Source organism: Hyperoodon ampullatus (genome assembly GCF_949752795.1).
Source record: "Hyperoodon ampullatus genome assembly, chromosome: 1".
NCBI classification, from domain to species: Eukaryota; Metazoa; Chordata; class Mammalia; order Artiodactyla; family Ziphiidae; genus Hyperoodon; species Hyperoodon ampullatus.
Window position 1 is genome coordinate 108157847 of NC_136914.1, and position 22051 is coordinate 108179897.

A 22051-nucleotide genomic window follows, 5' to 3' on the forward strand; every position below is an offset into this window, starting at 1 on the left:
ATACAAAAAAGAATCAAAAGTTGGGACACAAAGACACTTGTAGTTAATGTTCCTAGCAGGTGGAAATAAGGCAAATGTCCATCAACAAATGAATGGATAAACAAAATGTGGTGGGTATACACACACACAAACACACACACATACAGCTGAATACTAATCAACCTTAGAAAAAGAATAAAATTCTGAAACAGGATACAACATGCATGCACCTTTAAAACGTGCTAAACAGAAACAGAATCACAGACATAGAAAACAAACTTATGGTTACTAGAGGGGAAACGGGGGCAGGGGGGAGGGATAAAGTAGGAGCATGGGATTAACAGATACAAACTACTATATATAAAATAGGCAAACAACAAGGATTCACTGTATAGCACAGGGAACTAAATTGGATATCTTGTAATAACCTATAATGGAAAAGAATCTGAAGCTGTTCACCTGAAACTAACACAATATTGTAAATCAACAATAAATAAAAATAAACAAATATTAATTAATTAATTAATACCTTGTGCTAAGTGAAATAAGCCAGCCACAAAAGGACAAATATTGTATGGCTCCACTGAGATGAGGTACCTAGACTAGTCAAATTCACAAAAACAGAAAGCAGAATAGAGGTTACCAAGCACTGAGGGGAGGGGAGAATGGGAAACTGTTATTTAATGGGCACAGAGTTTCTGTTTGGAATGATGGAAAAGTTCTGAAAAGGATTAGTGGTTATGGCTACACAGCACTGCACAAATTGTGAGTTACTTAATTCCACTGAATTGTACACTTAGAAATGATTTAAATGGTAAATTTTATGTTGTCTATATTTTACCACAATTAAAAGATGCATTAAGCTATACAGAAAATCTCTGCCCATTCAAAATCAAATAGCAAAGTCTGAAAAGGGTCAGGCGACTAGATAGAAGAGAATCTATTCATTTAGCCAAAAGGATAGAAGAAGAAAAAAAAATATTTAGGCAACCAATGGTCAGCAAAAATTGGTAAATCTTCAGGACACACGAACAAAGCTTTAAAACGAAAAAAAACAAAGAGCCTAAAAAAGAAACTTTCAGAAAGAATTAAATACAGTAATGTTTACCCATTAGATATATGCTCACAAAGATACGTTCCAGGATAATAAAATAAATGTTCAAATTTTCAGCTACCAAAACAGTGGAGAAATGAAGTTAAAATGCCCTGGTTTCACATGGATCTGAGTGCAGAATAGAGCCTGAACATTTTAATTACAGCCAAACCCTATCCAGGGAAACTGCAATGTCCTTGGGAGCTTTCAATCCTTTCCAAAGGGCTAACACAAAAATTTTAAAATATAAGTCTGCCATAAAACTATCCATTAGAGACGAGCATATTTTAATAAAATGAGCTGCAAACTCCATAACTGCAAAGCAAGGTCATGGGATTGTAAATTACTCTGCAATCTTCTGTCTTTGACTGGAGCATTTTGGATTCTCCCAAACCTTTAACTTGGCCCACATTGGGTAAATGGGGGCTGGGGAGTCATAACACTACAGGAATATTGTTTTATTTAAGAGGAGACTAGATTCAACCCCAGGATGTGCCATTAAGTTACTGGGTGACATTGGGCAAGTCACTCAATGTCCCTAAGCACCAATTTCATTTGTGTGAAATAAAGAGACTGGACAAAATAACCTCTGAATTCTCTTTAACACACTATGAGTCATATTTTTTAGGATAATTTTTTATTCAATTTATTTAAACTAAAAAGAAAAAGACGAAAAACAATATGAGTCATCTTCTGTTCCATCTTTTCTCTTGGTGACATCTTTTTGCTTCTCTTTTCTAAATACGTCAGTATCCAAATTGAAAGCTGCAGTGTTTCATAAACTTCTCATAAAAACGTTATTCATTCAATCCCTCTAAACTTACTCTCCTTATCTCCCAGTTGTCTGCACCCAAAGATGATTAGAGAAACCTCTCTTCATTGCATTTATTTGTACACATCACTTCAGTCTGCAAGGATCTGCACCTATCTAATTTCATTTGCTTCTAAAAAATTTCAAAACTCTCTTGTATGAATACTGTGCATAATCTTATTTTAAGACTAAATCCTTTTCGCCAAAAAAAATGCATGCTTAAAAGTGTTTACTTGTTTTATTTTTTCCATTAAAACAAGAAAGTGACATATGGATAAAGAAGGATGCTAAATGAATGCAGATTTGATACGGATGATTTCCAGCCAACTGCTGCCCTTTCTCTCCTGGCTTGATGGCTAATCACCAAAATACATTTCAGAGCTGTTCTCTTTCCTCATATATTTCATTTGAGAATGAATTCATTTCTGTTTCAAATGGTCCCATTTGGGAAAACCTAGATCCCATCAACAACAGCTTGAGAATAGAATCGAGGAGTAGAAAGGCAAGAAAGAAGTTTTAAAAATTAAAATAATCTTTCTTCAGTCTGTGTACAGAAAGGAAACTCTGGCTCTCAGTGTGCAGTCAGTCTATACAGGGAAGATTCTATTCTTCTTTTGTATTAAGTAATCAAACAGTTTAATAACATTTATTAGTCTTTAGTCAGGACTAAACTCCACAGCTGACCTCCTTCCCCTGGTGCAACCACAAACAGTGGCTGAGTTGTTAATACAGTCCTGGTCTGACATGCACCTAATAGACCTGCCATGTCTGGAATTTTCTCAATATAGCTAGAAATTGTGTTCTGCAGAATTTTAAAAACAGAAAGATCCCAGGTTTTAATTATATAGGCAACTATATTTATACCAGCATCTGTATTTTATATGAAATTTCTTAAATTATTATTACAATAACATTTTAAATAATGAAGACTACATAGCTAGATCTATGGAAATGCTATATGAACCAATCCAGGCTCGAACCAAAGTGGAACTCAAGTGTCAAAATAAATCCCACTAATTTGATTCATTCATTTATTCATCAAACACAGACTGAGCAACATCTTTTTGCAACTATTCTAGGCATTGTGGGGGACCTATAAAGCTTACATCATCACATCCCATGGCAAAATGTAAAAAGTGCTTCTGGGAGTGCTTCTGAGAAGCCCCTTACAAAGATTCTGATGACCTGGGAAACAGAGGTGAGGTCGTAGCTTCCTCCAGATTCTAACAAGCCTGTGCCAGAGAAGGCATTATGACACCTTTGACCCAAAGATGGACGTCAACATGGATATACGGCTGGAGGGGAAAGCTGAGCTTACCTCAGGACAGACAGAACCTCTGGATGTAGAGCCAGTCCCTCAGCTGTTTGGCCCTGACCTCCCCTGGAATCCCAGAAGGTGAGAGAAATGAGACACCTCAGAGAAGCCATTACGAGAATAGAGAAGAATAGAAAGGCAAGAAAGAAGCCCTACCAATAAAATTAATCTTTCCTCAGCCTAAATCAAGACAGGATGATCTTCCTCTCAAGAGCTCATTCCATCCAAGAAGCAGAGAGAAGATGAAACACAAACTAACTCTGAGCTACAAGAAAGAGGAGTAATGCTCTCTGAGGGGTGGGAGAAGAGGAAGGAGTAACAAAACGAGCCCACATTCCAGAAAATCCTGGTTTGAACTGTGGGAAGAAATAACACATCGGAGGGAAAAACAGAACAGCCCAAGCTGCCGATGAGTGACCAAGAGATTAAACAGCCTGAGGAACTGGTGACAAGTAGATTTCCAATTACAGCAGTGATATAATTGAGCACACAGGATCCCTCCTCCCCAAAGATTAGAAAAGACGCAACTCAGCCTGAAGGCAAGTTTTTACTTTAGAGCTCACAAGTTGCTCTTGTAAAAAATTCTGCCCCAGAGTTTCTTCTCCAGCCAGATCAGATGTGTGCCTCACAGACAGCCAGGAGGTGAAAGGAGTGTCAGCAAGTACTGATGAGTGGCTTAAAAATCCAGCTTTTAGAACCTCTAAGTACAGAAGTCTCACACTCAAGAGAGGAGGATAAAAAGAAGTTGGGAGTGAAAGGACTCACCAGTTGTCTGTTTGGGTTGGGAATAGAAAGACACTGAAGAGCTGGAAGAGCAGAGAGAAGCCAGGAGCACAAGTCCCAATGTTGGGCAGAATTATCATTGGCAATGGAAGGCAAGGCTGTGAAATACCGTGAGTCATAGCCTTAAAGTTAGAAGAGCCAAATCCACCCCACGCCCCAAAATCTGCATTGCTCAGCTAGACCCAGCAAACAGACCCCTGATCATCTTATCTAGAAAATCATATGATGGCAGTCCCTGTGGGACATAATCCCTTTACTGATACTACCTTTGACCCAATTCCATCCTCCCCTGGGTTTCCAGTAAAATCTTCTGAAACTGTAATTTTCAAAAAGTGAAAAACATGACTCTCATCCAAATATCAAATGAACATGCGTCAAAGATGTTATCCAATTTGTTAATTAATGAGGGAAACATTAAGGTGGTAAAGCTCCTTCAAAGAGCATTTTCAGGATCTAGATTTTCATAAGCATGTGGAACAACATTAGAACAAGATCACGATGTTAAATACAAAACTGGCTAATGACCTAGAGAGCAATAAGCCATAACCTTTGGAGTTATCTATTATAGTGAACAGAAATTATTTGCCAAATCTACATGTTAACATGTGACTTCACTGAGTCTGGAAACTTGAATGAAAAATAATGGTTGGGATGAACAAAGCATATTCTCCTGCCTAAATACCCCTTGGGTGGAGCTGCTAAACTATGCCCCTAGATGATGTTAAAAGGACATATTACCTACCTTTCTGTCTTACTTCCAAGTTTTAAATAAGTTTTCTTAACTCCTTGGTGCTTTATTTTATGAGAGGGTGGGCAACTCTCATTAACCACAGAAGCTAGAGAACCTCCCCTCCTCAAATTTTTTAAAACTGGACTGTCCGGGCTTTCCTGGTGGCGCAGTGGTTGAGAGTCCACCTGCCGATGCAGGGGACACGGGTTTGTGCCCCGGTCCGGGAAGATCCCAAGTGCCGCGGAGCGGCTAGGCCCGTGAGCCATGGCCGCTGAGCCTGCGCGTCCGGAGCCTGTGCTCTGCAACGGGAGAGGCCACAACAGTGGGAGGCCCGTGTACCGCAAAAAAAAAAAAAAAAAACTGGACTGTCCATAGAAAATGTTGACCTTGGCCTTGACTGACTGGCAAGAGGAATGGTGTATGAGGAAAGAGAAGAAATTCCTGATTTGAAGGGTCACTCAGATGGCAATGGGAAACAACTAATCCCTGCTAATCTTAGCCATCTGCCAGCCTACCAGACCTTACTGACTATGTCACTCTTAAGTCTGGAATTCAGAAGGGGAAGTTGTTCACCTTCCTCTGTGCTGATGAGCCACCTGAGTATACTTCCCTCAAGATGGAACCACTGTAGTCAGAAATCCAAAGGCATCCTCTGCAGAAGCAGCACTTCTCAGGTGGATGAGGTACAGACTACCCTTTGAGTGTGGTACAAAAAGCAGCTTCAAGGATCCCTCAAAGAGACCAAGTGTTTAAATCAGTTGGTGTGGATTTCCAGATGTCTGTCCAAGAAGATGCTGTTGGTGCATCCAACTCCACATAGGACCAGGAGTAATTAACTATCTCACCTAGAACCTATCCCAGAGAAAAGAACCCAGTAACTTTCAGTGAATGTTGACCAAAACCAAAACACTTCCCTCCTTGACTCTTGGCTTTCATACCCTGTTTTGCATATGATTTTTTAAAAGTATTTTCTGTTAGGACAAACAAAGGGTCAGTAAAAGACATTTTCACACAAAGACATAGAGTTGTACCCTAGGAACAAGATTGAGCCAGGCGTGAAAGTAAGTGGCCAGGTATACAGAACAGATTGGTGGTTCAAATGAATTTTGCCAAAGGACTTGCCTGGCATCTATTAGCTCTTGTACTGGGTTGGAGTGGTGGTAATATGAAAGGTACCTTGTTACTTCCTAAAAGTAAGAATCAAAACCACAATGAGGGACTTCCCTGGTGGTCCAGTGGTTAAGACTCCACACGGGTTCAATCCCTTGTCAGGGAACTAAGATCCCGCATGCCGTATGGCGAGGCCAAAAAAAAAGAAAAGAAAAGGAACCAAAACCACAATGAGATACCACTTCATATCCACTAGGATGGCTGTAATCAAAAAAACAGAAAGTAACAAGCATGATGAGGATGTGGAGAAATTGGAACCCTCATACATTGCTGGCGGGCATATAAAATGGTGCAGTGGCTGAGGAAAAAAAGGCAGTTTCTCAAAAAGTTAAACGTAGAATTACCATAGCAATTCTACTCCTAGGTATATACCCCCAAAAGTTGAAAACAGGTACTCAAACAAATACTTGTACACATATGTTCACAGAAGCACCATTCACAATAGCCAAACAACAGAAACAAACCAAATATCTATCAACCAATAAATGGATAGACAAATTGTGATATATACATACAATGGAATGCAACGGTATTCAGCCATAAAAAGGAATGAAGTATTGATACATGCTACAATGTTGATGAACTTCAAAAATATTATGCCAAGTGAAAGAAGCCAGTCACAAAAGGTCACATGTATGATTCCATTTATATGAAATATCCAGAAAAAGTAAATCCATAGGGATGGAGAGCAGAATCATAGTTGCCAGGGACTAAGGGGAGAAAGGAATGGGGAGTAACTACTTCATGGATATGGGATATTTCATTTGGGGGCAAGGAAAATGTTTTGGAACTAGATAAAAGTGTTGTTTGTACAACACTGTGAATGTGCTTAATGACACATAATTGTACACTTGAAAATGATTAATTTTATGTTATTTGAATTTCACCTCAGTTTTAAAAAAGAGAGGAAATATCAACAATTATAAAAATAGCGTAGATTTCAAACAGAAAGAGCAAGTTTATACAATGGCCTTCAAAATGTAAAAATACCCAGAGTAGGGCTTCCCTGGTGGTGCAGTGGTTAAGAATCCGCCTGCCAATGCAGGCGACACAGGTTTGATCCCCGGTCCGGAACATCCCACATGCCGCGAAGCAACTAAGCCCGTGTGCCACAGCTACTGAGCCTGCGCTCTAGAGCCCATGAGCCACAACTACTGAGCCCACGTGCCACAACTACTGAAGCCCGTGTGCCTAGAGCCTGTGCTCCACAACAAGAGAATCCACCACAATGAGAAGCCTGTGCACCGCAACGAAGACCCAACAAAGCCAAAAATAAATAAAATAAAATAAATTAAAAAAAAAAAAAAGAAAATACCCAGAGTAAACTAGAGTTTGGACAGAAGAGGGAGCAAGAAACACACAGACATACAGAATTTACATGAAAGAAAAGTTCTGAAAATACAAAGATTTTTTTTTTTCCAGGATCATGTCGCTACTCTCCTCCTTGGATGAATTGTTATATCTTCTAAAAACAGAAGAGAATTTAAAAATAAATAAACTCTTCAATACCGAGAAAGAAATAGTGCACACTCAGAATTTACAGCTTCAAGGGTTGACCTGAGAGGTCATTCAGTCCAGCTGTCCTTATTTTACAAACGGGAAAGCAAGAGAGACTCAGAGAGACTGCCTAAATGCCTTTCCCAAGGTCGCACAGCAGAGCTGGCGCTAGTAGCAGCCCAGGGTTGGTTGGAGACCATGCTTTCCAAGATAGAAGCTCCAATTATGTTCTCTGTGGTTTTATTTTTTTCTCTTGGATCACATATCTAAAATGTTTCCAGGCCTATAGCAAATCAGTGTCAGCCACCCCCTCCGCAGCTTGCCAGTATTCACATCCAAGGACAATCAGGTTAAAATTAACATCGCTAGAGCAGCCTTACATGGAAAAGGCCCAAACACACAGCCTAGCGTGTGTAAGATGTCAGCAGAGTACGCCAGCGCACTCTGGCCTTATTCCTAGGGAGGGGATGGGGGATTAAGAGACTGTATGTATGCGCAGCCTACCTGTCAACTAGGGTCAACACATCCTTTGAGAGTCAGTCCAAAGGGCTTGAACTCCTCTCTCAGATCCTGTCATCCAGATCATTCCTTCCAGCCCTTGCCTTCTGCACTAGAGGGCTGATTAAGCAATTTTCCCAAACAATGACCATTCTCTCCCAAGCCCAGCTGTCTAAATAACGTTGCTGTTTTTTTTTCCCAACTGCATATATGTCCTGGGACTTCTTTTGAACTTGCTGGTGCATTCCCTTCCTCCCCTCCCTACACCAGTTACCAAAATGGGTCACTTCTTTATGGGGCCTCCACAAAAAGCAGAGTCTGCAGTAAACAGATATTTTGACTCAAGGTTATAATGCAGATAAGGAACAGCCACAGCCAAAACAAAACGTGAAAGTTTCCGACCCCAAGAGGGCTGCCACAAACTGGATACCAGCACCTCAAACACTGCTATTTAATTTTGCTAAAAGGGGCCATTTGTCTTCATTAAATTTTCAAACTTTTAGCTCCTGAAATACAGTTTTCTTATTAAATGTGGATTTATGTCAGTGCCACGAGGAGCACCTAATCCAGCATAATGTCGTGCCAGAAAGGCCTCTCTCCCCTAATTATTAAATTTCGAATAAAAGTGGGAATTTATTTTGGGATTAAGAGTGGGCTCTGATAAAGAAGATGTGGCACATATATACAATGGAATATTACTCAGCCATAAAAAGAAACGAAATTGAGCTATTTGTAGTGAGGTAGATGGACCTAGAGTCTGTCATACAGAGTGTAGTAAGTCAGAAAGAGAAAAACAAATACCCTATGCTAACACATATACATGGAATTTAAGAAAAAAAAATGTCATGAAGAACCTAGGGGTAAGACAGGAATAAAGACACAGACCTACTAGAGAATGGACTTGAGGATATGGGGAGGGGGAAGGGTAAGCTGGGACAAAGTGAGAGAGTGGCATGGACATATATACACTACCAAATGTAAAATAGATAGCTAGTGGGAAGCAGCTGCATAGCACAGGGAGATCAGCTCGGTGATTTGTGACCACCTAGAGGAGTGGGATAGGGAGAGTGGGAGGGAGGGAGACGCAAGAGGGAAGAGATATGGAAACATATGTATATGTATAACTGATTCACTTTGTTATAAAGCAGAAACGAACACACCATTGTAAAGCAATTATACTCCAATAAAGATTAAAAAAAAAAGTGGGCTCTGGAATTAGAATATTCATGTTCAGATTTTGGCATCACTTATATCTATGTGGTCTTAGGCACCATACATAACCTCCTATGACCTCAGTTTGCTCATCTATAAAATGACATAACAATGAGCACCTACCTCTTAAAGCCACTTTGAGAAAATAAAAAGTTTGCAGTACATATATGAGTGCCTGGCACATTCTAAGAGCTCAGTAACTGTTATCTACTGTTATCCTTCCCTAGACGGGGCATGGTAATTACTCTTCAGTCAGGGAGAAGAACCCGCCTGCAGTCAGGAGTACTCTACTGCTAATATTTTTGGGCAACTGATCTTCGAGAACAGCTCATACGCTAACCTGTCTGTTCTGAATTTCCACAGGCTCCAAAAAGATTCATGAGTTGGAGAGCCAGATCTATAGCCCTATGCAGATCTTATTCCCTTTCTAACATCCCAGAAAACCTCTGCTTGAATATCTCCAGCAAAAGGAAACTGCCCCTTGGCTGTCCATGTGACTTGTGGATGGCCTACTGTTTCTAATTTTGTCCTGTGGGTCCACCCAGCAGAAGGTACTTAGCCCTTCAAACATGTAAATACATTATCAAGTTTCTAGGCTGAATAACCCCATGTTCCTAAAGTGTTATCCCAGGGCCTGATTGATACAGTCCCTTCCACAGGAACTCCTGCTTGTTAATACGCTTCAGAGCCACCCAGTTCCTGGAAGGGAGGCTGCCCAGCTCTAAGGTGAGGCCAGGCTGGGGAGGCGATTGTAAAGAAAGCCAGGGGACCAGATCTTCTTCATCATTCTACCCACTAACGCGCACCCCCATCACTCTACGCTTCTGAGAATCTTCAGAGAGATGGCATTAGCTGTTTTCAAACATTTCCTGAGTTGGATGAGATGTCAGTGATCTTGCAGTGGGGTACCCTAACTAAGAAATTTACCCTTTCCACATAACTTTAGGAAGGGAGGAGAAAGGAAATAGAGAGTGTTCAGTGAATATTATGTGTCAAGCTCCATGCTGAATTTTTTTTTAATTGTATTTATTTTATTTCTTCATTTATTTTTGGCTGCGTTGGGTCTTCGTTACTGCTCATGGGCTTTCTCTAGTTGTGGCAAGCAGGGGCTACTCTTTGCTGTGGTGCACAGGCTTCTCATTGCAGTGGCTTCTCTTGTTGCAGAGCACAGGCTCTAGGTGTGTGGGCTTCAGTAGTTGTAGCACACGGGCTCAGTAGTTGTGGCGCACGGGCTTCACTGCTCCGTGGCATGTGGGATTTTCCCAGACCAGGACTTGAACCAGTGTCCCCTGTATTGGCAGGCGGATTCTTAACCACTGCACCACCAGGGAAGCCCCATGCTGAATATTTTTCTTATGTTACTTCATTTAAATAAACAGCAAACATAAGGGGCATTCTAATTACATTCCCCATTTTAAAGATGAGGAAATCGAGACTCAGGAAAGTCTAAAGCTTGCCCTCAATCACAGAGTGCTTAAGCAAGGATATGAACTCAGGCCACCCAATATAAAGTCCCTTGTGCTTTCCTCTCTACCAGACCTGTTTTCCAGGGCTCATCTCAACTTGCTCAAGGACTCAGCTACTACACGAACTATTCACTTACACTGAGCCTGCAATCACTGGCCTTGACTGGGCTCCACCAAGCTACCATAGTACTGAAGTATCCTTCTAGACTAGGGCTCAGCAAAGCACAGCCTGTGGGCGAAACCTCACCATTGCCTCTTTTTGTAAATAAAGATTTATTGGAACATAGCCACGCCCATTTATTTTCATACTGTCTATGGCTGTTTTCACACTGCAATGGCAGAGGCTGTATGGTCTGCAAAATCTAAAATATTAATGAGGTAGCTCTTTCTTTACAGACAAAGTTTGTCAACCCTGCCCCAGACCCACATTATATTGGCAAATATCTCATTATCCCATGGACAATCGTAAAACCACAAGTGAGAGTAACAATGGAATCATAACCCTTTGTTATTTCTCTCATGGATCTTTCTTACACATATGTCTATATGTTGGTACTTTTTCCACATTAACCATAATCTACTTTTCTAGGATAGGCTACACCACCTCAGAACTATTGTAACACCTGTTTCAATCTCTATTTTCATGTGGTAATTTCTCATTTACCATAAGAGGTGGTGTGTGGACAGTGGTTTCTATTTTTCCAGCATCCAGGCAGTTACCTCTCCCACCGTGTGCAGCTTTGGTAGGACTTTCAGTCAAGATGCCCTGCCCTCCTCTAACCAAAGATAGGCTTGAGACCCAAATGGCCCATTAGGACTCCTTTCCCACAATTTCACATCTGGAATATCATGACTCATGGACAGAAATTTAGTGAGAGTTGATTTGTACCTGCATCAGTGCCCTTCCAAGACTCTTCATTCCTGCTGCTCTGCAAATTGTCCTTTCCAAGCCTGGTTCTTCAGATGTAAATTCCTTTTTAAATTAAGTTGGCCAGATCAGTGTGTCACTTGTAACCAGACCCAGCTGATACAATAGGTCCATAAAAACGTGCAGGGTAGGAGAATTTGTCTCTAAGGAATCTGATTCCTTCTGAACAAAATAGGACTAGGGGAGAAAGGTCTTGATTGAATGTATAAAACCTAAGAAGAGGGCTTCCCTGGTGGCGCAGTGGTTGAGAGTCTGCCTGCCGATGCAGGGAACACAGGTTCGTGCCCCGGTCCAGGAAGATCCCACATGCCACAGAGCGGCTGGGCCCATGAGCCATGGCCACTGAGCCTGCGCGTCCGGAGCCTGTGCTCCGCAACGGGAGAGGCCACAACAGTGAGAGGCCCGTGTACCGCAAAAAAAAAAAGATATTTTTAATTCAATTATTGAATGCAGAAACATATAAAGGAATATGAACACCATTTCACAGATATTAAATTAGTCCCAATAGTTAATGTACAGTGATTTCCTATTGCTGATGTAATTTTAGTTCTTTAGGACTAGCAGCTGATTTCTTTGTGACAACATAGTACACCATTAGTATTAAGCATCAGAGACTACCTCTCCATGGCTTCCACTTGGGGACATTTGCTCATCTGTGATGGCAAAGGCACAGGTGAGGATTTTTAGTGCCTTTAGCATGTAACTGACAAGATAACAAAGCAGAGCTCACTACATCTGATTCTTGACATTCACACCAGAGGGTGTTTGGGGATGCTAGGAAGGTCCCCAAAGGACAGAAGAAATGAAAATTTCCTCTGCGAAGGCAGTTCCTGCATCACTTGAACTGTAGGAAAGAACTCTCAAGATCATTTAGCCCACCGACTATCTGAGGAAGGAATCCCCTTCAGAAAAACCCCTGAAAAACAGGTGTCACTAGAGCTGTCCAGGTGAATACCATCAGTGATGGTGAACTCATTACCTTTAAGGCAGCTTGATTCATTTTTAGATAGCACAAATTGTTAGAAACTTCTAACAACTCTGAATTGAATAAAACCACACACACAAACGCTACTCCCTCTTCCTTGTGGCCATCCTTCACACCTACCTTGATCATACTTTTCATAGCCTACTAAATCTTCTCAACTCCTCACTTAACACCACAGAAGCTCCAAATCTTTTTTTTTTTTTTTTTTTTTTTTTTTGGCGGTACGCGGGCCTCTCACTGTTGTGGCCTCTCCCGTTGCAGAGCACAGGCTCCGGACACGCAGGCTCAGCGGCCATGGCTCAGGGGCCCAGCCGCTCCGCGGCATGTGGGATCTTCCCGGACCGGGGCACGAACCCGTGTCCCCTGCCTCGGCAGGCGGACTCTCAACCACTGCGCCACCAGGGAAGCCCTCCGAATCATTTTTAATGTGGCATGCATTGAGTTTTTACTTTCCTACCTGTAGAGGTCAATCAGATCCTGTCAGGAAAGGTATGGCACACTGTAATTTAGTAACTTGAGGACAGTTTAACAAAGGGACCATTTACAAAAGTGTGAGCACAGGGTAGGGAAACTAAAAGGGATTGTACAATACCCCAGGGTATTACCACTCCAGGCTTGAATGAACAAGGAAAGCAGTTAGCAGAACTGGATACAGGGCAAGCCAAGTAAAGAGGATTGCCTGGCAGGAGCTGTAACCTTCAGCTTCAGATGGCAGCCTCACAGGACAGGGGTTGGTGGAATAAATACCCCTCCCTCACTCTTCTCTTTGACTCTAATCTCCTGCCAGAGGTTTTCATTGGCTAAACGTAATTGGAAACTTGAGGGAAAGGGAGCGCATCAAAGCACTTTATACAAGTTAGATTCCTGGGGCACAGAGCAGAGCGGTGAGCAGACCTGAGGGGCAAATGGAAAATATCTAGCACATAAGACATCTCATGTCTTGTCTGCCCAACATGCATTCACTTTTATTCTGGTAACAATACCTCAATTTTCTTCAAGGGAACTGCTTCCCACCCACTCTCCTGTCACATGATTTAAGCCCAGTTGATCGCACCTCTAACAGCAGAAGAGGTCATGTGACTCAAGACTCAGGCCTGTCCAATCAGCATCACCCTTTTATAATAGTGATTGACTCAGAGATAAACATTAACTCAATTAAGGACAATGCGAAGCAAACTGTTTTTCTGCAGGAGAGGAATGTTCTCCTTTCCCCCAGATTGGTGGATATTAGCCTGGAGCTACTGGAAGCCACAGTGGCCCCCAAAAGTAGAGCCTGGATAAAGAGAAAGTTAACTCAGAGGAAGGCACAGCCAAGAGAGAGAAGGACTCAGCCCTGATAACATTGTTTGAGTTCCTGAATCCAATTGTGCCTGAAATCTACCCTGACTACCCCAGCCTGAAATTTAAATTATATTGAAAAGAAAAGTTCCTATAGTATAAAGAGCACTGTTGGGACGTAAGTTCAAAGTCTGGCTCCATCACCTTCTAGCTAGGCGACATTGGGAAAACACTTAACTTTATGAGCTTCAGGTTCCTTGACTTTAAAACAGGAAATCATAATGTCCTAGGCTTATCGTGAGTACTAAACAAGATCACAGATTTAAAGGTCCCTTGTAAACTGCACGGCACTGTACAAATGTCACAGATTCTTCTTCAGGTCACCCCCACCTTCAGATGTGCCACACTCGGGACATTGGTAACGCAGTGTTCCACAGTCAGGGGCACACAACATTCTAAAATTACTTCCAAGGCTGAGTAATGACATATTGGAAAGCAGCTGTCAAGAGCAGTGGCAATCTCGACATTGCCAAATAGAAAAAAAAAAAGAAAAAAGAAAAAGAAATTAACAGAATCGGCTTTATTTTAAAGAGACAGACCAGAATCAGCAACTAAGCAATAAAATAATGAGAAAAATTCCACTGAATTAAAAACTATGTCTGAAACAATGTCAGGGCAGAGAAGATGAGAAACAGGCAAACTGAAGAAAAATGGTCCATGCTCTGGGGTGCTGTGATTCAAGCTGCAATAGTCACAGCTGGGTAGCAACAGAGTCAAAATCAAAAACCATGGAACAGACAAGACGGAGTGCTTCCCTGAGGACAGAGAACTGTTGAAAAGAAAAGCCCATACGTTACAACTATAAAATACTGGGAAAGAATAAAGCCAGAGGCCAGCAAGTGCGGCAGTAAACCCAAGCTCAGAAAAACAGAAAGATATCAAAGGTCTCACAGCTGAAGCCAACCTGATGGTGAGCAGGGAAGCTGAGAGCACTTCACCAAGTGGCTAAACCCCATGTGGAAATTTCAAAACTGAAATGGGAAAAATCCAAAGCACAGCTAGGAAAATGTGTTACCACAGAGGCAAAAGAGAAAAACATATGTGCAAAATGCTTCAATGTGCGTCTCAGTAGCTCACCTCACAAATATAAATACCAGGCTTGGATAAAGCACTTGGCTTTTTGCTGGTCCAGCAACTCGATTCTACTGTAGACTAAAAGCAAAGAGCAGAGGAAAAATTAACTTGAATTTGTAATCCATATGCCATGTGCACCATAGTTTACCAATGGACTAGAAACTGAAAGAAGGGTTAAGTCCAAAGGAAAGTGAAATCTTTCTCGTCCAACTGAAGAAACATAAAGTGCTCAAAAGAAATGTATATTTCAAAAATGATTTTCAGCATCTGAGCAAAGGACTGCGCTAAGTGCTACATAGGACGGGAGATGGAAGCAAGGAAGCAACATAGTCCTTCCCCCTGCCCTGCCCCACCCCCAAACAGCTAGTAATCCAGTTGAGAAGGAAAATCCCACGAGACAAGACAGAATGTAGAATGGAACACAGCGGGTGGGACAAACCAGACTTAGGTGGCTATAGAGCAGGTTTCTGCTCAGTGAAAATCATGAAAAAATAGATTCACATGACAATTTTCTTCCCTTGTTTAAGTGGGCGGAGGAAGTGAATAAATCAGCTTGAAAGCATTTGTTGATACTTTCCTCTGCCTCCCAACTACCCCTCCCCCAAACACAGCATCATCAAGTCCTGCCCCTTCCACATCCAGACTGTACCTCGAGTCCTTCTTCCCTCAATCCCTGTTGCTACTACCCTTGTTCAGGCCACTGTATTCTCTTGCCCGGACCACCCAGATTATCTGCTTATTCCCATTCTCTTTCCCTTATTATCAGTCTTCTACCCAGCATCCAGAGTAATGTTTTTAAATGTAAACTAGAGCAAAACCCTTCCATGGCTGCCAAGACTACAATGAAATATCAACTCCTTCAAGACCCTGTATCTTCCAGCCTCTGACCACTCCTTCAGGTTCATTTCCTCACTCACTCCAGCTTCACTGACTGCTCAGTTCTCTGAATGCCCCACACTCTTTGCCACCAAAATACTTTAGCATATGCTGTTCGCTGTCTGTGATGCTGTTCCCTCCCACTCTTCCCCTAACTCTTATTTGCCTGGAAGTCTCAATTTAAAAGTCACTCCCTCAGACAAGTCTTTCTGAGCTCCCACCATAAACTAGGTCTCAGAGCACCCTGTACTTATCTTTATCATAGTTGGTAATTATATATTTATTCTGTGTCTGACTCCTCACAATACTAAAAAGCGAGGAAGTTTTCTTCTTGCTCCCCACTATACACCCAGGTCCTAGAATAGTTCGTGGCACCCAGCAGGGGATCAGAAAATATTTGCTGAATGAAGATACACGCTCAGCACTAACATGGTGTACAAAAGTAGAAATTATGTCCTCTTTATTCAAAGTGCTTCCAATCTAATATACACAAAACAAATGGAAGCAGAAAAAACAGAAGAAAATCACATGTAGATCAGATTATACGGAAAGTGCCATAGAGGTGCATAGGCAGTCCATGTATCTTTTTTTTTTTTTTTTTTTTTTTTTGCAGTACGCGGGCCTCTCACCACTGTGGCCTCTCCCGCTGCGGAGCACAGGCTCCGGACGCACAGGCTCAGCGGCCATGGCTCACGGGCCCAGCCGCTCCGCGGCATGTGGGATCTTCCCAGACCGGGGCACGAACCCGTGTCCCCTGCATCGGCAGGTGGACTCTCAACCACTGCGCCACCAGGGAAGCCCCTATGTATCTTATAAAACAGAAAACACCAAATAAAGAAAAGGTATTCTTTTAGGTCATTTCTATCTTCAGGGAAATCCCCATGGAGTCATTGGTAACCACAATTTTCTACAAAGGTAGAACCAAAAATAAAGAAAAACAAAAAGCAAAATAAAACCCACCTACCTGTCCATAAATAGAGACCAAAGGATCTCGGCTTACTAACCCAGGATGGCAACAAACGGATAGCCAACAGTACCAGCAGCACTGAAGCTGTGCTGGTCGCCAGTGCAGGTCACAAATTTGCACCACCTGAGCAGTACAGAAATTAGAAGAAACTAACGCCAAAATTGGTTCCACTTGGAGACATAGCATTGGAAAGCACCACACCCACACTTACAACAAGGAACAAGCTAGTCAAACAGCAAATTAACAATTTTTCATGAACTCATCAGAAAGCTGAGGTCACGGAGCCAATAATCAACCCAGAATCTGAGGGAAAACAGGCATCCACAGAAGAAACAGGACACAGGCCTTTGCCTGGCTCGGACAAACACCTCTGGACACCATATAAGCCATTAGGAAGAATTTAGCTAGAAATGTTTAACAAATTGCTGAAGGCCAATCGTAGGCTTGCTAAGGGCTGCAGTAATAGGAAAAGCTGGGTGAAGGTTATGTGGGAGCTTCCTGTACTATCTTAGCAACTCTTCTGTTAAGTCTAAAATTATTTAAAACAAAAACTGACGGGGGACTCATGAACACTACTGAGCGTGGACAGAGGCAAACAGAAAAAACATCTCATGGGAGGTCTCCCATCCCAGGCATGCATGGTACTCTCAAAAGAATATCCATGTAGATGACCTCACTCACCAAAACTATGAAAAAAAAAACAGGAATTCTAATGACTCAGCCCACAGAACCAACAACTAGAAGTTCTTCACCCCTGAAAAACTACAGATATATTTACTTTGCATTCCTAGAAATTATAATAGAGGTTCACATCACATTAATGGAAATAAATTCAGAAGAGAGGTATGGGATGCATGGAGCAGTGGGATGCAAAAAACCAGAACACCCGTTGGTAAATTTAAGTAACAACTGACTATAAAAATAATGAGGATGGGGGCAAGGGGTATATGAGAACCCTCAATACTTTCAACTCAATTTTGCCATGAATCTAAAACGGCTCTAAAAAAGAGTCTACTTTAAAAAAAATACATAAATGATAACTTTTTTGTACTGAAAAACAAAATGGAATTAAAATACTAGATAAAAATAGCACAGAAGATGGAAAAGCCTCTCACAGCAGACCATGGGAGGAATATTTAAACGAAGTTAAAGCATTCTAAAAATACTAATCTTGTTCACGAGGAAGACAGAAATATTGATTTACTATAGACTTTGTTAAAAAATATATGATTAAGTACTTCCGTTTAAAACTCAGGTTCAAGATGGCAACACACACACCGAATCTACGGATACAAATAGGACAACTTCCTCTGAAAAAAACCTAAAAACTGAGCAACTTCTATACATAGGGCCAAGGAGAAGGCCCACAGGCAGCACGTGGGAAGGGGTGGGACTCAGTCTCGGCATAAACGCCACCCCTACTCCTCCCCCACCGCGCCCCCAAGTCAGGAGGGAACTCAACAGCCAGAGTGTCTCCGAGGAGCAAAGGATCTGAACCCCACACCAGGCACCCCAACTTCCAAGACCTGCACCTGAGAGGCGAGCCCCCAAAACATCTAGCTTTGAAAACCAAGGGGCTCTTATGCCCAAGACCCACAAGGCTGTAGCGACATGAGAAACAGCTTTTCCGGGCCTGGCGCTGGGACTCACCCGCTCCAGGGCCCCATGCGAAGCAGCAGCTGGGCGCCCAGACTTTGTGGTCGGGAGGCTCGTCTGCTTGTCCTGCACCTTCGGCCTGAGGTCGGGCCTCTGATTTGACACACATCTGGGGCCTTATGGGAGTGCTCTCTGCCTGGGAGACTGGCGGGCGCTGTCTCCGGACCCGTCCTCCGCCTAGCCCAGCCGGACACCAGCTTAGCGCCTCAGAACATCCACCGCCTCCCAGAAGGGAGCTCCTCCGCGCCTCCGCTGACCAGGGCGGTCTTTGCAGCGGTGGCCAAAAGATGCCCCGTGATCACCTGGCTCTGGGAGCAATTTTCCATTGGTCAGAAAAGAAGCCAGAGCTTAGAAAGGTACGAAGCCTGCCAGGTCTCAGAGTTCGTAATGGTGGACAGTGGTGGAAACTCGGGACGCCAGAGCTCAGGCTTCCCTAGGTAAACACTGGCTTTCTGCATTTGTCAGCTTGAGTGAAAGGCCCTGCCTGCTTTTTGCTTTGCAAACTTTCCCTCATCTCTCAAGTTGCACCCCTTCAAGAAGTGTTCCCTGGCCTCTCAGTCTGGACTTCCACAGGACACAAGGCACACCTGAATCTTAGCCCTTTACCACACTGGATGTGTTACTTTACCTGATTCCCAATTAGACTGAAAGATCCCTGAGGGCAGAGGCTAATTCTTTTTTTTTCTCTGTTTTTAACTGATATATAGTTGATTTATAAGTTTCAGGTGTACAACACAGTAATTCACAATTTTTAAAGGTTGTAATCCATTTATAGTTACTGCAAAATATTGGCTATATTCCCTGTGCTGTATAATATATTCTGTAGCTTATTTATTTTATAAAGAGTAGTTTGTACCTCTTAATCCTCTACCCTATCTTATGCCTCCCCCCAACCCTCTCCCAACTGGTAACCACTAGTTTGTTCTCTGTGAGTCTGTTTTATTTTTTAGACTCCACACATAAGTGATATCATACAGTATTTATCTTTCTCTGTCCAACTTATTCCACTAAGCAAGATACCCTCCAAGTCCATCTATGTTGTTGCAAATGGCAGAATTTCTTTTTTATGGCTGAGTAATATTCCATTGTGTATACATACCACATCTTCTTTATCCAGTCATCAGTTGATGGACACTTAGGTTGCTACCACCATATCTTGGCTATCGTAAACAATGCCACTATGAATGTTGGGATGCATATATCATTTTGAATTAATGTTTTTGTTTTCTTCAGATATATAACCAGGAGTGGAATTGCTAGGTCATATGGCAGTTCTATTTTTAGATTTTTGAGAAACTGCCATACTGTTTTCCACAGTGGCTGCACCAATTTACATTCCCACCAAAAGTGTAGAAGAATTCCCGTTTCTCCACATCCTCACTAATATTTGTTATTTGTGGTCTTTTTGATGATAGCTATTCTGACAAATGTGAGGTGATACCTCATTGTGATTTTGATTTGCATTTCTCTGATGATTAGTGATTTTGAGCATCTTTTCATGTGCCTGTTAGCCATCTGTATGTCTTCTTTAGAAAAATGTCTATTCAGTTCTTCTGCCCATTTTTTAATCAGGTTGTTTTTTTTTTTTTTTTTGATGTTGAGTTGTATGAACTCTTAGTATATTTTGGATATTAACCCCTTAACGGTCATATCATTTGCAAATATTTACCTCCATGCAGTAGGTCATCTTTTTGTTATGTCAATGGTTTCCTTTGCTGTGCAAAAGCTTTTAAGTTTAAGTAGGCCCCATTTGTTTATTTTTGCTTTTGTTTCCTTTGCCTTAGTCAACAGATCCAAAAAAATATTGCTACAATTTATGCAGAGGCTAATTCTTAATAGACTTTTTATTCCCAGGTCCTGGCACAGCTTGTTTGTGAATGAAAAAGAATTAGACACTCCTTATGAATCAACAGAAGATAATTCTATTTCTTAATAAGGCTCCGCACCCAACTTGTGTGGGTTTTTTCCCCACACCAAGCAGTCCTCCAACACCAGCTGTGTGTCCTACAATTTAACTCAATCCTAACACTATCTACCTGGAGATAACATCAGATCCCACAGGTTAAGTGCTCAGTCCTACAAGAGTGCCCCGCCCCTTCAGACGCAAGTTCAGTTTGTCACTAGTGCTTCTGACAAAGCAGCTATAATTTGGATGTTCCAATAACCCCCTCTCTGGGTTCAATCAATTTGCTGGAGCAGCTCACAGAATTCAGAGAAATGTTTTACTTACCAGATTACTGATTTATTATAAAAGGGTGTAACTCGGGAACAACCAGATGGAAGAGATACATAGATAGGGCAAGGTATATGGAAAGGGCCTGGAGCATCCATGCTCTCGCCAAGCACATCACTCTCCCCAAGTCTCCCCATGTTCACCAACCCAAAAGCACTCCAAACTCCACTCTTTGGGGTTTTTATGGAGGCTTCATTACATCGGCATGATTGATTAAATCATTGACAACGGATGATTCAACTCAGTCTCCAGACCCTTTCTCCTCCCAGGAGGTTGAGGGGCAGGGCTGAAAGTTCCCACCCTCTGTTTACACAGTTGCCTCCACTGGCACCCAGCCCCCATCCTTAGGAGCTTTTCAAAAGCAACCTCATTGACATAACAAAAGACACCTTTATTGCTCTCTTCACAGAAAATTCCAAGGATTTTAGGAGCTCTGTGCCAGGAATGGGACAATGACCAAATATATATTTCTTATTATAAGTCACATTATCACACAATAATTACCATTACCACAAACAACATAAATTAAATGTTCTTAAATCTTCATGGTCAAATTTTTAAAGCTGTTTTGAATTGCAAATCATTTGTAAATGAATTTCTTTTAAATTAAGAGGGTATTGACATTTCCTGAGCACTCTGCAAATTCTAAGAATGTGTGCAGTCACCATGGTTTTTTACCTGACTACAGTATGGCTTAATATTGTTTTCAAAAATTTATCTGTATGTGTCCTAGTTGCATTCATTGTGCTAACAGAAATACCCTACATGAATTCTCTGTTTCCAAAGTTAATTTGGCAAACATCTGCTACAAGAAAATGGTCCAGATGGTTTTTGACATGTAGTGACAATAAATAAGTGGTCCTTTTCACATATTGCATGGTGTTTGCTGCAGTTTTCTATTAAAGGGATGTGGTTTTTAAAAGGGAAAAAAGACCACTTAATTTCATGGCCACCCAAGGCACATGGAAACATATGTGACTCGTGTGTCTAAATGCCAGACCACTCTTCATAGATTCAAATGGGGTCACATTGCCAGCAATATCTCATATGTTACTGACCCATGTCTCTTATAATTTAATATTACTTACCACATGCTTTACATGTATTAATCTTTTCAACAACCCTATATAGTAAGTATTATCTCTATTTCCAGACAGAGAAATAGTCCAAAATTATTAGTTAAGTGGTAGAGCATCTGACACCAAAGTCCATGTTCCTACTGTCCACACACTCTCCACACCAGTGGTTTCTCCACTACCAGGTTTCATGCCCAGTGGACAAGGCCTTCTCTGTGCAAACTTGCACGAGGGCACCTTGTCATGCCTCTGAAGCCCATTGTCAGTCCCCTCCCGTCAGACAGAGTGGCACATTTGTGCCCACCCTGCAAGCTCTCAGGCACAGAAGAACCATCCAGAAGTGCAGAGGATGCCTCTCACCCAA